The following is a 17256-nucleotide window of genomic DNA, read 5'->3' as shown; positions in this document are numbered from 1 at the left end:
TCAGCCCGTGCCAAAGGAATGCGGTGTTTTCGCTGCTTTTTAAAATAAGTCCCTTTCCTCCAGAGGAGAGCTCCAAAGGCTTGACCCTGAGCGTATTTTATGAAGGAAGTTGGGGTGGGGAGTGGAATTGAGTCTGGGAAATTTCATTTAAGGGAGAGAAAAAAAACCCCACAGCCCAAGGAACTTATATGGGAGGCCGTTCAAATACCATGCCTCATAACTCTATCTTTGATTCAATGTTCTGCTTACAGTTTGGCATAGAACAGTGTGTGGATTTAAGGTGCCAAGTGTGTTCTTTTGATTCAACTATCTAACACCAGTCTTACCCCTTCTTGTAAAATTGAGTCTGGAGGCACTTTTGCACTCAAACAAAACAGACCTAGAAAGTAATATTGTGCAGAGAATTAAAATAGAGAGAATGTTGAGTCTGAGCGATAGCACAGTGGGTGGGGTGTTCTCCTTGCCTGTGGTCAACCGGGGTTCGATCCTTGGCGTTTCATGTGGCTCTGCAGCTTCACAGGAGTAATTCCTGAGTGCAGAGCAGTAGCAACCCCCGAGTATCGCCCAGTGTGACCAAAAACCTAAAATAAATAAATAAATTAAAAAAAAGACAATACAGGGGCACAGGGAGGAAAAAAGAACAAATTGGAGCATTTGTTTCAAGACCAGTACTAAAGTTCAACAGTGTGGGAGCTGGGAGCTACTCCCAAGTTGGCAGGAGCTGTGGTTCTTGGGCTGAGGTGTGGTGATGCTCTGAGGCAGCTCTGAGATCCATCCGGGGTCAAGCTCTTGGTCTTGAAGTCATGGGGAAAATTTTCTGGAGCAGACACACAATGATGTGAAGTTATTTTTCCTTAGGACTGTACTAAGGAGAGTGTGGGGAGATAGAGAGAGAGGGAGATTAAAAGTAAAAGAATTCATGATTGTCACCCATTGCCTCTTTTGCGAACCACAGCACCCAAAAGGAGAGAGAGAGAACAAAAGGGAATGCCCTGCCACAGAGGCAGGGGGGGATGGGGGGGGTGGGAGGGATACTGGGACCTGTGGTGGTGGGAAATGGGCACTGGTGGAGGGATGGGTGTTTGATCATTGTATAATTGAAACCCAAGCACAAAAATTTGTAAGACTACAACTCTACCTCATGATGTCTCACTAATAAAAAAAAAAAGTAAAAGAATTCCATACCTATATGAGGGTAGTGGAAAGAAAAAGAAAGAAGTAACACAGCCTGAAGTTGGAATGCAGCAACCCCGGTGTGGAAGGTGACAAGTAAAATAGCAAAGTTGTATACCAGAATAGAGAGGCGTGAGCCATTCCAGATCCGAGCACCCCAAGAGTTAGAAGGAAGACATTAGACACTCCAGGTGGGAATTCAGGTGACCCCAGCATGGATACACAGAGGTCACATTTACCAAGCTGATTATAAGGATTTTTTTTAACTTACGGCTTTGGGGGTTTCTTTTTCCTCTTTTTATCAGAAAATTGGTAAGCCCAGTGTTGTCTAGCTTGGGATCTCAAGCCCCTCTATTATCCTCTGGGCATACGAGTGATACTTTTGATTTCCACTAGTGGTGCTTCTTACCACGTCTCCCACTTTTTTTTCTACTTGCAACCTTGGGGCCCTGCTTCCTAAGTCTCAGCTTCCTCAGCTCTGAAGTAGGAATGCAAAACAGTCCCCTTCAGAGAAGGACAGTGTGAAGATCTAATGAGATTGCGTGTGCGCACCAATGTTATGTAAAGATACAAGGAAATAATCAACGCATTGTTAGAGAGAAAAAGACAAGATACAGGACTGTAATTATCACAGTAATGTAGAGATCGAACCCAGAGCTCAAACTCTTAAAAATTCTTCATCCCAGACTATTGATAATTAATGTGCCACTATTTCTCATACTAATTCTCTATAATATATATGTTCATATTTTCAATTAAGAGAAGAATTGATCATATCTGATCATTTTAATTGTATTATACTATTTGTTTGCTCCTGGGAGCTTGTATTAATTTGTTTTAGAAAAATTTCAGATGTGACCTCTTATAAAGTGTATAGCAGCTTACTAAGGTACATGAAAGAGTGGCATTCCTGCCTCAGGTGCTGTGGGAGTGGGCAGTTGGCATAGAGAAGGGACCACCATGACAAAGATAGTTAGTTAGAAATGATGGAAAAACAGGATAACCTTTCAGTACCTGTATTGCAAATCATAGTGTTCAAAAGTGGGGGTAGGGGTAGTGGGGGAGATAGAGACACAGAGAGACAGAGACAGAGAGGCAGAGAGAGAGAGAAGGAATGTGTTTCCCATAATACGGGATGGGGGTGGGACGGTTGCAGGAGGGAAACTGAGGACATTGGTGCTGGGAAATGTCCAATGGTAGAGGGATGGGTACTGGAACACCGTATGACTGACTGAAACCCTACCATGCACAGCTTTGTAACTCTGTATCTCAAGGTGATAAAATGTTAAAAAAGTGGCACTTTTACTGGTTTCGTTTTAAAATTGAGGTATATGAAGCCACTTTTAGATTCAAACAACAAATCCAAAAAGTAGCTGTTTCCTCTGCTATGATGGAGTCCCAAAGAAGTTTCTGGACATCTTGTGCTTCTCTATTGTTGTTGTTTTGTTGTTTTTTAATCAAAGTGCATCAACGAAGTCTGAGCTATGGTATATTTTATACCCCCTCAGGGACACAGAAGCAACCTAAAATCATCTTTACTATATGGGATGACATGAGAGCAATAATAGTCTTAACTGAACATTTATTAAGAGAGTGAGAGCTGAATATCTTAAAAGAAGTAACATGGGCAGCATCTGGAGATGATGCAACGTCACTCAGTGTTGAGATTTACAACCCCTCCAGTCAACTCTCTCCTGTCTCCCCTCACCTCTGTGCTCCATCAACTTTAAAGCAGAAATTCTTTTTTTCCCCTTTTTATTAGTGAAACACCATGAAGTACAGTTGTAGATTTACAATTTTTGTGCTTGGGTTTCGATTATACAATGATCAAATACCCATCCCTCCATCAGTGCCCACTTTCCACCACCATGGATAATATCCCTCCCACCCCCACCCCACCCCCATCCCACCCTGTCTCTGTGGCAGGGCATTCCCTTTTGTTCTCTCTCTCCTTTTGGGTGTTGTGGTCTGCAAAAGAGGCATTGAGTGGCAAACATGTTCAGTCCATAGCCTACTTTCAACATGCATCTCCCCTCCTGGGAGGATCCTCCAAACACCCTTTATTTGGTGCTCCCTTCTCTATCTGAGCTGCCCTTTCCTCCTAGAATGCCCGGCTGGCCTCTAGGCTATGGAGTAATCCTCCTGGTGCTGATCTCAGCTATTCTTGGGTATTAATCTCATATTTTGTTACTTTATATCCCCCAGATGAATGCAATCTTTCTATGTCTATCCCTCTCTGACTCATTTCGCTTAGCATGATACTTTCCATGTTGTACCACTTGTACATAAATTTCATGACTTCATCTTTTCTAACAGCTACATAGTACTCCATTGTGTAGATGTACCAAAGTTTCTTTAACAGGTCATCTGTTCTTGGGCATTCAGGTTTCTTCCAGTTTCTGGCTATTGTAAAGAGTGCTGGAATGAACAAACAAGTGCAGATGTCACTTCGACTATACATTTTTGCCTCTCTGGGATATATTCCCAGGAGTTTAAAGCAGAAATTCTTAAGAAGCTGAAAATGTTTGGTCTGGCTTTCAGTTTTTCTCTTCTGGCAGCTTCTTATCATGGATTCTTGCAGATGTTGAAATCTGGAGAAAGAGGAAGACCAGGAGAATTTCTGACAAGGGCACTTGAAACACAGAGAAATACAACTTGTGTAAGCCCGAACTCCTTTGTCATGTTCTGAGAAGCAGAAATTCACTCGAATTTTCACTAACATTTGAGGTGTCAGAGAGGAGCCTCTGAGAATAACTTGTGTTAGCATTGCTCTGAGAGTAGAATCCTTAAACGTGTCCCACCTTGCTTCAGTCTGGTGATGCTGGCGAATTTTCAGCACTGCTGAAAATGTTTATTCCTCACGGGGGCTTCTCTCAAACTCACCATGATAAACTGAACTGGGCTGGGCACTCTGCTAGGAACCCTCACATACTTTGAAATAAACAACTGAGGACCAGAGATCTACTTAACGGGCTAGAGAACATGTTCTGCATGAAGGGAGGCACAGTCCAATTCCCAGGGCCATCGTCTTCCCTGAACAACACACCTGTGCATGCGTGGAGTTAGGAGTAGCCCCTGAGCAAATTATGTATGTCCCCACCTCCCAGGACCCAAAAAGTTCTATTGAAAAAATAAAAAAGTCTGCTCCATGGCTTGGAGGCCAGCCACAAGGGGATGCTAGGGGATAAGGGAGATCAGATAGAGAAGGGAGCACCAAATAAAGGGTGTTGGGAGGATCCTCCCAGGATGGGGATGCATGCTGAAAGTAGACTATAGACCGAACATGATTGCCACTCAGTGCCTCTCTTGCAAACCACAGGACCCAAAAGGAGAGAGAGAACAGAGGGGAATGCCCTGCCACAGAGGCAGGGTGGGATGGGGGTGATGGGAGAGTGGGAGGAATACTGGGACCCATGGTAGTGGAGAATGGGCACTGGTGGAGGGATGGGTATTTGATCATTGTATAACTGAAACCCAAGCACCAAAATTTGTAAGTCTACAACTGTACTTATAGTGTTTCACTAATAAAAATTAAAAATAAAATAAAATAAGTCAAAAAATCTGATGACACCGATTGCAGGCATTATTTTTGTAATTATTATTATTTTTTAATGTAGGCATTATTACTCCATTTTACATGGGAAAGAAAATGGATCTAAGGAAAAAGGAAGTATGTTATGGGGCTACACCCTCTGGAGGGTGCTGGAGATGGGGTCATGCCTAGGGCTGTGTCCTGCACTGCTTAATGGCTCAGTGGTTGAGGGGGACAGAGGAGAACTCAGTGGGCAGTGCTGGGTTCCGCCAGGGCTATTCCCAGGAATTCTTGGACTCTAATTCAGAACCACACGAGGTATCGCTCTCCCACTTGAGCCATGTCTCCAGTCCCTCTAAGGTAAAGGTAAAAGGTAAAGGCCCTCCCGTTGATCGTCGATTTATTCGAGCGGGCCCAGTAACGTCTCCATTGGAGACTTTGTTGTTACTGTGTCTGGCATATCGAATACTCTCGGTAGCTTGCCGGGCTCTCCGAGAGGGGCGGAGGAATCGAACTCGGGTCGGCCATGTTGGCCGCGTGTAAGGCGAACGCCCTACCCGCTGTGCTATCGCTCCAGCCCCTCTAAGGAGTCCCTCTAAGGAACATTTTTTTTAAATTAGTGAAACACCATGAGGTACGGTTGTAGACTTACAAACTTTAGTGCTTGGGTTTCAGTTACACAATGATCGAGTACCCATCCCTCCACCAGTGCCCATTCTCTACCACCAATGATCCTAGTAGCTCTCCCACCCACACACCCCATCTCCCCGACCCCACCCCACCTCCGTGGCAGGGCATTCCCTTTTGCTCGTTCTTTCCGGTAGGGTATTGTAGTTTGCAATAGAGGTATTGAGTAGCCATCGTGTTCGGTCTCTAGTCTACTTTCAGCATGCATCTCGCATACTAAGGAAACATTTTAAGCTTGCCCATAAACTAGCAGTTATAATAGGCCAGGAAGGCATCTTCTTTGGACGCTTCCACCAGGCTCATGGTGGTCACTGAACAATTCCTTCTTCACTCTCTACCCGTTTTCTATTTTGATGCTAACTCCTGGTGGCTAAGCGCAAGGCAGTTTGAAGACACAAGATTTCAGTGCGGGGAGATGCAGCCACCAGAGAGCTACCCTAGAGAGATTCTTGCTGTCTGCTGTGGAGATGGGGCAGGAGGGCTTCACACATAGACTCAGGAGTCCCCCGTCTTAATCAAGTTTTCCCCCAAATGACTAAAGTGAGGCATTGTGTTACAGAGAGTCATGAAGCTTTGCAGGAAGTGACAAGACCAACTATCACTTAAAAGTTGAGTCAGAATGTCACTCACAAGTGATGGCAGAGGATCTGATGACCTCACAAACCTAACGAAATTGTGAAAAGATGCCAGCCATTGTCTTGTTTAAGGAAAATATCTAACGAAATCCACAGGACAACTAAATCTGGAATTTAATTTCAATCCTAAAACGATTCTTTGGGAATCTAGTGTGTGTGTGTGTGTGTGTGTGTGTGTGTGTGTGTGTGTGTGTGGTGCGAGGGGGAGGGGAGCATTCTTAAAGAAATATTCCCAAAGTCATTTGTCTCCAGCAGGGAGTCGAGGGAATCAGCATTTTCTTGTTAGTCTTCAAGAACGGGGACACAGCCCTGCGCTGTGGGGGCTCCCCGGCTGGTCTGTCTGTGCTTCCCGTCCTGACAGCCTCTGAGGAGGAAATCCGCAGGATGCCTGCCACCCGCCGGGGGGGACTAGGTGACTCCGGAGGAAGCACCCCACCTAAAGTAGTCTTGATCACAGTCTCTGAGTCAGATGGAGTCAGAGTTCATAGATGATTCTAGAATGATGGCCCAGGCAAGGGACAGCAGAAATGCAGGAAGCTTCTGAGGGCTCACCGAAGAGAAAAGGGGGACCCACAAATAAAAGGGGTGCCGCAACCTAGAAGGCTGAAAGGGTCAGGGACCCCACATGGGGGACGAGGAAGGCCAGGCTGGGCCTGGATGGAAGAGATGGTCTGAGTTCAGGCCAGCGACCCACTGGGAGAAGCGGTTTCCTCAGACACACCAGGAAGCTGCCCAACAGCTGTGTACACGGAAATGGGACTGGGGTGGAAGGAGTGTGTGTGTGTGTGTGTGTGTGTGTGTGTGTATTCCTCTGCAAAGATCTATAAATGTCTGGAGCACCACTGGAGATTGGTGTTGGAATGCTGATTGCCTGAAAGAACTATATTATGAACAGTTTGATAAATCACCATATTATCATATAAAATTTTTACTAAGAATGGATATTTGGTAGATAGATATTCTTTGTATTTTTATCTATTAGAATTAAGAATACATTCACATACACTATAACCGTTTCAAAGCATGCAACATTTCTGAAAAACAACAGCCCAAAGTGACCCCTGAGCACACAGTCAGGGTACAATCTTAACACCACCAGGTATGACTCAAACCTCTTACTACCACTCCACCACCAAAACATTTTACAAAGAACTTATCTCCATGAATAGTACCATCAGATACTTTGAGATGGGCATACCATGAACACACACACACACTTTTGGGGGGATGATAAAGCGATATAACAGTGGGTAGGGCACTTGACTTGCATGAAGCCAAACTGGGTTCAATTCTAGTACTCCTTATGGTCCTCCAAATCTTCCAGGAGTGATCTCTGAGCACAGATCTAGAAGTAAGTCCTGAAATTGCTGAGTGTGGCCCAAACCATTCCCCTCCCAAACAGAACCTTTGCCTGAACATTTTCAGAAGATTAATGTCTTCATTTACTTTTTGCTTTCTCTGATATGGGCCTATTTAATAAGAATACTACTATGGCATTTGTGAAAAGAAAAGACTAAAGATAGCTAACTCTCATTAATAGGAAACTGTTTAAGTAAATGATGGCACATCTTTTTAATAGACTACTATGTAATTATTGACATTAAATTATGTGTGTATAATCCAGGTGACAATTATATGTGTTCAAAGGTAATGATGGCTGAGTTAGAAAAATCATACAGAATATTACTATTTACATAAGGAAAGAGCTGTGACATCCATGCTTTATGTGACATCTGGGACACACACAGTGCAATGTAAACATAGTTTATCCCAGAAAGCGGATGACAAGAATCTGTTGTCTCTATCCAGGTTTATTCAGGGGACAGAAAGCACCCAGACACTGCATAGGGAACATTTAATATGAACACGTTTATTGGTACTAAGAATGAATTGGAGAACTCTGGAGAATACCTGAGGAAAAGCATGCAGGAAAGTGTCCTGGGAAGGCATTGCTCCTCAGGCTGTGGGAGATTCCCTGGTTGGAGCTGCTCCAGCACTGACAAGCTAGAGATCTAGCCAAAATCCCATGATGGAACCACTGGGATGAGGCTGGCCTGACGGAAGCTATTTGCTGGGAGAGGGTGAGGGTGAAGGGGATGTCACTCGGATGAAGTTACCAGAAAACTCCCCCTGAGACTGTGGACCCCATTTGAACAGACGTCTGAATTGGAGAGCTGCCTGGAAGCTCCTTACAGGGGTGCTCCGGAGTCAATACTGGAAAACCTGAAGGGGCACCAATAGACATGGATGGTGGGATCCACCGATAGGCTGCCTTCCTCGATTTGACTCAGAATTGCAGCAGCAAGAAGAGAAAACCCACCAAAACCAGGAAGAGGAGCCCATTTTTGTCCTAGAGCTCCCGTGGGATCTTCTACAAACCCTTAATGAGGTGTCTAAAGGGAAAATGAAAGGGGGTTGGGATTGGAAAGGAAGGAAGATTGTGAATGACGGAGCAGGTAACTGGGGTTGCGACTTCTGGGGGGAAAAGGAGTTTGATGACACTTCGATGAGAAAGAATATACTTTTCAGTGTCCTTGCTTGATTTGAGGGTGGGGCATGGATAAATTCTGTCTGTGTCTCCAACTGCATTATCATGCTACATAAACACAGTGGTGCTGTTGGTGATAGTGGTATTATCTGTTATTTTAAAAGCTTTCCTTTTACTGCCTCATCTTTCCCCAACCATTGACTACAAGGGCCCACTTTTTGCACTGAAAGAAACAGACACACAAAGATTAAGAAACTTGAGTAAGATTCAGCAGCAAGTGCTTGGGCTTGATAATTTCTAATCCAGTTAGAGAAGTGCAGTGCTGTACAACACCACACTTCATTACCTTACACAATCATTACTCTTTACTGAGGTCTGAAGTAGAATGAGCCAGGTGACTGTCATTAAATACTGCTCAGTGGATCCTTCCCCATTTCTGACGTCAAATGTGGGAGCTGGGTCACAAGGCTTTGCTGAGTTGTGTGCACTATTCCCAAATGAGCATGTGACCATCAGGAGATAGTTCTCTCCTCATGCACAGACTCTGCATAGCAGGTAGATAATAGCACTGCAGTGTAGCACTGTCTTCCCGTTGTTCATCAATTTGCTCAAGCGGGCACCAGGAACATCTCCATTGTGAGATTTTACTGTTTCCGGCACACCTAATACACCATGAGGAGCTTGCCAGGCTCTGCTGTGCGGGCAGGATACTCTTGGTAGCTTTTCAGGCTCTCTGAGAGGGACGGAGGAATTGAACCTGGGTTGGCTGCGTGCAAGACAAACGCCCTACCTGTTGTGCTATCACTCCAGCCCAGGTAGATAATAAGTACAATAAATAAATATTGATTTCTAAGTCCTTGCTATGCTAAATTCTTGCTAAAATTTAATCTATCCTTTAAAAAATGGAGTGGACAATGTGTTCCTGAAGAGAATTAAATAGCAAAACACATGCTTCTGAAAATGTCAAGTCAGACATATTACATATTCTAGAATGTTTCTGTTTGCTTTTTGGGGGGAACACACAACTTTGTTCAATGCTTACTCCTGGGTCTGCTCAGGTATCACTCCTGGCAGAGATTGGGGGACCATATAGAGTGCTGGGGATGGACCCTGTGTTGGTTACATGCAAGACAAATTGCCTTTCTCACTGTACTATCTGTCCAGCCCTTTCAAGATATTTTTTTCTTGAGCATTTTTGCTTTGCTTTGGTTCGATTTTTGGTTTGGGGTGCTCAGGGAGTGCTCATAGCTCTGTGCTCAGGTTTGCTTGTGGTGGTAGTTAGATCACCACGAGGCGCCACAAATTACATATGGGCCTTCAGCATGCAAAGCATGCGTGTAACACGCTGAGCCATCTCTTTGGCTTCTCTTTATTTATTCACTTAATTTATTGAAACGACTTTATTTTAGAAAGTAGTTCACAATATCTGATCACGTTTAATATTCAAACACCAGCCCCACCACCACTGCACCTTCCCACCCCCATATTTCGGATGTTTCTATCCCTAACCCCAGCCCCCGATAAAAAATTTAAAAAGATTAAAAAGACGAGACAAAGATATACTGTTGATTTTACATGATAAACGGTACCTACGCCTCTTTTTTCTTGAATTTCATGAAATGCCCTGGAAATCATGTGTTTTTGGAAGTGCCATATTTTTTGTTTTAACACTCTGTCATGGATCTCTACAGTAGTGGAGCTTGTGGTTGGTTTCTAGTATTTTCCTATTGTAAATAATATTATAATGAAGAGCATGTACATACATCCTTTTGTATTGGAAGTTCAGTTACAAAGAAGTTTTCTAGGAATATTTCCTGGGTAAATGATGATTATCAGCATTAGACATGGCCCAACACCCTCCCCCAGAAGTGGACCATTCTGCATTCCTACCAGCATTGTGTGACAGAGCTTCTCTCCCTAAGCCCTTGACAACGGTGCACTGCCAAGCTCTGAAATTATTGCCAATCTGATAGATGATAAACGATGTGAAACCTGAAAGCTTTGTGTAGTTTTAATTTGCCTTTATCTAATTATGAGTAAGTTTCAACATCCTTTTGATATTTAAGACTCATTGGCATCTCTGTGATGATTGAAAATTTATCTCTGTATTACAATTTGTAAAAAAGTCATACATTTATAATAAAATATATAATTTATAAGACAGGTCTTTTAGTCTCAACAAACAGTGTCTACTCTATAGTAAGCATTTTATCTCATGCTATATAGAATTTTACGGTTGACAAAGTGGGATTTGCCAGCAGAATCTCATTAACTCAAGAATTGCTCTGTGGTGGTACATGCCTGCAATGATGAGACACCCGGGGCCTCATGGGATGGGGGCTGGAACTGGCCCTTCTCCCCTCCCCAACGAGACCCCGAGCTGCTGCCCACGAACAGCTCCTCCGGCTCCTGAACGGCCATGATCCCAGAGGCACACAAACCAATCTCAGAACCCAGAGGCTTCTGGCAGAAATCCCTCCTAACTTAATTACTAAAATATCAAAAATCCAATATGTTCTTCATTATCAGTAATAGAAAACAAATTATCTAATGATGCCTTCTCATCAGGTCTGAATGTTGGGGAAATTCCAAATAATAATGGTAGGTCTTCTGTTGAAAAATGAAATGTAATCAAAGTAGAAAGAGAGCAAAGTGGAAATCATCTGCCACACTGGCAGGGGAAGGGGTGGGATCGGGGGATATACTGGGGTTCTTGGTGGTGGAAAGTGAGTACTGGTGAAGGGATGGGTGTTTGATCATTGTATGACCAAGACTTAAACCTGAAAGCTTTGTAACTGTTCTCATGGTGATTCAATTAAAAAAAAAAAAGAATTGCTCTTTGGAGTATGCAGGAAGGACATTCTCATGACAGATATCAAAATAAGATGGGTCGGGTGGCCTTATGGGCCTACATTTGTATTTTACTACCGATGTCAGTCATCCCTGGATGCACCTTTCACCCAGAGCTGTTCTGGCACCCTCTGGCTGCTCCCTACAAGACCCCTGGCATTTGCTTCTGCCTGTGCTTCTTGTTGGATATTAAGCCTAAGTGCTTTAGTCTTCATCTGTGAATTTTCCCTCTTCCACCTCCCATAGAGGCTTATCATGCCCTTGCTAGCTTCCCAATATAGTTAAAGTTTCTCTTTAACCCTTCCTTTGTAGTTTACCTCTCATTATCACAGCTCCCCAAGTCAGTCTTGATTTCTTAGAAGCCAAAACTTTCTGGTAATTCTGAACTTCATATTTATACTGCTTTGTATTTGAAGTGCTGTGTATTTGTACCTGCTTTTCTATTTCACCTACAGCCTTTTTATGTTCTTTGGCTAAACAAGAGTTTCCTGCCCCCGCGCCTGGCTGTCCTCACCCGGGCCCCTTGGAGGGGGGAGGGTTGAGTTTCTCTCCCCCCCCCAACTAGAGCCCCAGCAGCTGATGACCTCCGGAACCAGCCACGGCCATGCTGGGACCACTCTCCACACGTCCGGACGGGCCTCATGCATGAAAGAACTGGCAGAGGAACCCAGGCATGCAGGTCCCGGGGCTGAGGTCTCCAAGCCTACTCGGATTGGGACTGGGCCTTCTCCAAACAGACCCCCCATCTTCCAGTAGGTAGGCGTCATACCCACGAGCTGCTGCCAACGCCAGGTTGGTCTCATCAACGGCCAAGATGCAGAGACTATAAAATCCAGCTCCCGGAAGTGCACGGCCGCGCGACATCTTATTATCTTATTTTTTCCTTTGGAGAACCTGGTAGGCTACCAAAAGTATCCTGCCCGCATAGCAGAGTCTGGGCAAACTTCTCGTGTCATACTCAATATGCCAAATACCAGTAACAATGATGGGTCTCATTCTCCTAATCCTGAAAGAGCATTGAAATGGCTCTTTTAAAATCTCAGGGCTAGGAAGAAGGAGACGTTACTGGTGCCTGCTAGAGAAAATCGATGATCAACAGGATGTTTGTGATCTTGTGGTTAAACAAGGAAAGAGCATTAATGCTAGCTCCTAATATTTGGGATTGACTCTGAAATATATCTACTGCCAGTAATTAGTGATTAGTAATTTAGTAATTACTAAGTCATAATTACTTGATTTACTTCATTTGCTATAGTTTCAAACATCCCAAAAGGGAGGTCCTGCCATGGGACTGGGATGGACCCAGGGTGAGTGGCAATACTACCCTGGCATCAAAATGGGACATTCTAGAAAGCATAAATACATGATCCTGGTGCAAGCTGTTATGAATTAAAAGGCAGAAGCCCCATGGGGAAGGACAGGCTGAACTGGCCTGAGGACTTAGTCTGGAATTTACAGTAAAAGCCCTGCTTGCTCTCAGCCCAGAGAACTAAGTGTTGGGATCTTTTTCTCTTACTGTGTTTATCCAAACAAGTATTGATAACTTATGGAACTAGAAGAAAAGATAAAAACAATGTAGATGTCCCTGGGAGACAAGGTGTCTCCTTGCTTTAATCTCCCCAAAGGAGAATTTCTTATGTTTTATTATGTAAAAGATCTATGTAAATTTCCAGGTGTCTTACCTATCTAAGTGATCGATCATACCTATATCGTTACCTCAACCCCTCTACAGATGGTCAATAAGTATGCCAGCAGCTCTGATTAGACGGGCCATTTTCACCATCAGGCTGTGGTCCTGGTCTCTCTGTCTCTCGGTCTCATTGCTAGGAAGGCCTGGGGAGGTGGGAAGATGGCTCTGGGCCACCGATCACACGAGTCATCACAGTGCCCCTCCCCTCAACCAGCACATACATTTTGTGAACACACACTTCTCAAAGGCAGTTGGTCTCAGCTTCTTCTTTTTCTTGTTCTTCTAATGTCCTTAATGTCTCTCTGACTGAGCAGGTCCCTTGAGGGAGAGACTGTTCAGCTATTTGCCACTCCATTCTTTTTTTCTGGGTTACATGCTAGGCTGTGTGGACCACTCCCACTTCAAATTTTATCTAGTTATATTTCTGATAAACTAATAAATGCTCTGAGAAATCGATATAGTGGGATCTACCTAGAAAAGAAAACATCAATCAGAAATTCATATCAAGTAACACGAACAACTTTTCCAAAGAGATTGGATTTTCTTTTTCTTTTTTTCCCCTTGTTTTCGTTTGTATTTTTGTAAGCACCTTCAACCCAATCATCCTCTCCAACCTGTCTTAATGCCCCAATGTCTAATTATCAGATCAGTGAAGCAGCCCTACATGAGGCTCAACACTTTGGCCTGAATGATTCTTGAAAACATCAACCAATTTCATATGTACAATTACAGGCATTTCGCAGAAAGGTGCATTAGAGACAAAATGTAACGAACCTGGGGTCTTTCCATTTATATTTCAAAACCTGGATCTTCCCTGCAGCCTGCTCCTCTTCTTCCCTCACAAAATTACAGGCCAGCACGGGAAGCAGCAGATGAGGAAAAAACGGGACTTGAACTTAGTGATTTACAGTGGTTTATAGTTTAGAGCTCAGGAAGACCTGTGAATGTCCAAGTGATATTATGGATGCCCAGAAATGTAAGCCAAGTCGATTTTTAACATTTATAATGTGGTTGGGCTGGAGTGATAGCACAGCAGTAGGGCGTTTGCCTTGTGCACAGCCAGCGCCCGGCTGAGCCGGGTTCGATTCTTCTACCCCTCTCGGAGAGCCCGGCAAGCTACCGAGAGTATGTCGCCTGCATGGCAAAGACTGGCAAGCTCCCCATGACATATTCAATATGCCAAACACAGTAACAACAAGTCTCAAAATGGAGACGTTACTGGGCCTGCTCGAGCAAATCGATGAACAATGGGAGGGCAGTGACAGTGATAACGTGGTTAGCCAGTAGAAAATGCTCCAGCAATGGGATAAGGTCACTGCAGTTCTATCCAGCCACAGAGCAAGAGAGCCAGCCTCTCCCTCCTGAAGTGCATCCCTGGCTGGCCATGGGCGCTGCATCTGGTCAACCAGGAGGCTGGCTGGGGAGGGAGGTGCCTATGAGATCAGAGTTGTCTTGATTTCTCTCGACCACGTAGTGGCACTGTTGACGACCAGCACTGAGCTCCAGGGGAAGGAGCCTTCAGGATGCCAGTTACAGCAGGGGGCACCCCAGGGGGTCTTGGGAGACCACAGGACCCTCCCTCAGCTCTCAGATCTGCCCAGGATTCCCCAGGGAGGCCCCCTAGAAATGCCACTTTTTCCATTTCTGTGCACCCAGAGTCAAACCCAAATCTGAGTGGCAAGAGTAGCACTATTCTTGGGAAGGGTTGGTACCTGTCCTTGTAGAGGTGCCCCCAAACTGGCACCAGCATTACTCCCACACAAGTCCTCCCACCCACCCGGCCCCCAAACTCTCCCAAACCCCAGCACCAAAGGGCCTCACTCTCTCTCACCTTTGCCTAGACCCTCTCTTTATGCACATATCCCAAGGGCTTACATGCTACTGTAAGCTAGCCTGCTTGCTTGCTTGCTTTTTCTTTCTTTCTTTCTTTCTTTCTTTCTTTCTTTCTTTCTTTCTTTCTCTCTCTCTTTCTTTCTCCTTTTTTCTTTTCTCACTTTCTCTTTCTTTCATTCATTCTTTCTTCTTCCTTCCTTCCTTCCTTCCTTCCTTTTCTTTCTTTCTCTTTCTCTCTTTCTTTCTCTTCTTTCTTTCTTTCTTTCTTTCTTTCTTTCTTTCTTTCTTTTTTCGCTTGGGTTATTTCCAGTTCTTGACCATTGTAAATAATGTGGCAATACATATGGAACTATATATATTTCTTTTAATTTGGCAGGGTGATACCATTTCACCAAAACTCTTCAGTGCCGCCCTCGAGAACATCATGCAACAAATGGAATGGGAAGGAATAGGAGTGAAGATAGACAGTCGGCAACTACACCACCTCTGCTTCTCTGATGACATTGTTCTAATAACACCAAATATTAGCCAAGTTGTACAAATGCTGGCCAACTTCGACCGTAAGTGTGGAAAGGTTGGACTACAGCTGAATCTCACGAAGACGTTTATGAGAAAGGGTCTCATTTCTGACGTTCCATTCGCTCTCGACAGAACGAGCATCTCCGAATGCAACAATTATGTGTATCTAGGTTGAGAAGTCAACATGACAAATGACCTGGCATCTGAGTTGCGCAGGAGGAAGAGAGCGGCTTGAAACACCTTCAAGAGTGTTGAAGAAAAAGCTAAGAGGAAGAACCTCTGGCTCCAGTCACATCTCTTCAATTCCACTGTTCCTCCTGCATTAACATACACCTCAGAGACCTGGGCCCTACGCAAACAGGATGAGAACGCTATTCGGGTCTCCCAAAGAGGAATCGAAAGAGCTATGCTTGGAGTATCATGCTTCACTCAAATGAGAGAAAGAATTCGGAGTTCGAACCTCCATCAACGATCAAGAATCAGGGACGCTGTCTCGTCTGTCAAGGCATCGAAAATCAGATGGGCTGGACACGTAATGAGATTTGGAGGTGACCGCTGGACTAGAGCCATTACCAACTGGATTCCACGGGATGTCAAAGGACCTAAGAGATGGTAAGACTTCTTCGTCAAGACCCTGATAGATCAGTTTGAGGCTTTTCATGTTCCTAGAACGAGCAGACGCCATTGGGCTACACTAGCATGTGACAGGGACGAATGGTGATGTTACTGGCACCTGCTCACGCAAATCGATGAGTAATGGAATGTCAAGTGATCAAGTGAATTCATTGTTTAAATTTTTGTTTAAATTTTTTCACTGTTCTTCCTGCATTAACATATGCCTCAGAGACCTGGGCCCTACGCAAACAGGATGAGAACGCTATTCAGGTCTCCCAAAGAAGAATAGAAAGAGCTATGCTTGGAATATCACGTTTCACTCAAATGAGAGAAAGAATCCGGAGTTCCGACATCTGTCGACGATCAAGAATCAGGGACGCTGTCTCATTTGCCAAGGCGTCGAAAATCAGATGGGCTGGTCACGTAATGAGATTTAAAGACGACCGTTGGACTAGAGCTGTTACGGACTGGATTCCACGGGATGTCAAAAGACCGCGTGGCCGCCCACCTTCCAGATGGTCAGACTTCTTCATCAAGATCATGAATGATCGGTTTGAGGCTCTTCATGTTCCCAGAGCGAACAGATGCCATTGGGCTACACTAGCACGCAACAGGGACAAAAGGAGACATTCCTGGCGCCCGCTCGAGCAAATCGACGACTAACGGGAAGTTAAGTGATTAAGTGATTAAGTGATATCTGAAGTGGAATGACTGGGTTATACATAAATTCTAATTTTTTTGAGGAATCTTCATTCTGCTTCTGTATTAGTTGCCCCGGTTTTTAGCTCCAACATTGTACAAAAGTTCTCTTCTCTCCACATCTTCTCCAACTTATTTCTTGTTTCTTATTTCTTATTTCACTAACCTCCTCAATGAGCCTGGCCTGAACAGCTTGCCTCTTTCTCAGTAACAGAGAGACGACAGGGAGGAGATGGAGTCCTCTTAGCTAAGATGATCCCTGACAGCCTGTCGTTTTCACTTTTCAATAAAGGAAGAGCTCCGACATACACTGACTTTTTGTTTTACTTTTTGTTATTGTTTCTGTTCGGTGGTGGTCAGAAGCAGTACCTGGTTTCTATACTCAGGGATCAATCTTGGCAGTGCTTGGGGAACTGTGCATGCTGTGGGATTCTAACCTCCATCACAAGGTGAGAAAGCACCTACGCCCAGTGCTATTTCTCCTCTATGGCCCTCATCTTGTTTGCTGGAGAGGGTTCCCTGGTGATGTTCAAAA

This window comes from Sorex fumeus, unplaced genomic scaffold (assembly GCF_029834395.1).
Source record: "Sorex fumeus unplaced genomic scaffold, SorFum_2.1 ptg000044l, whole genome shotgun sequence".
Lineage (NCBI taxonomy): Eukaryota > Metazoa > Chordata > Mammalia > Eulipotyphla > Soricidae > Sorex > Sorex fumeus.
Note: the sequence above shows the minus strand (reverse complement) of the source record.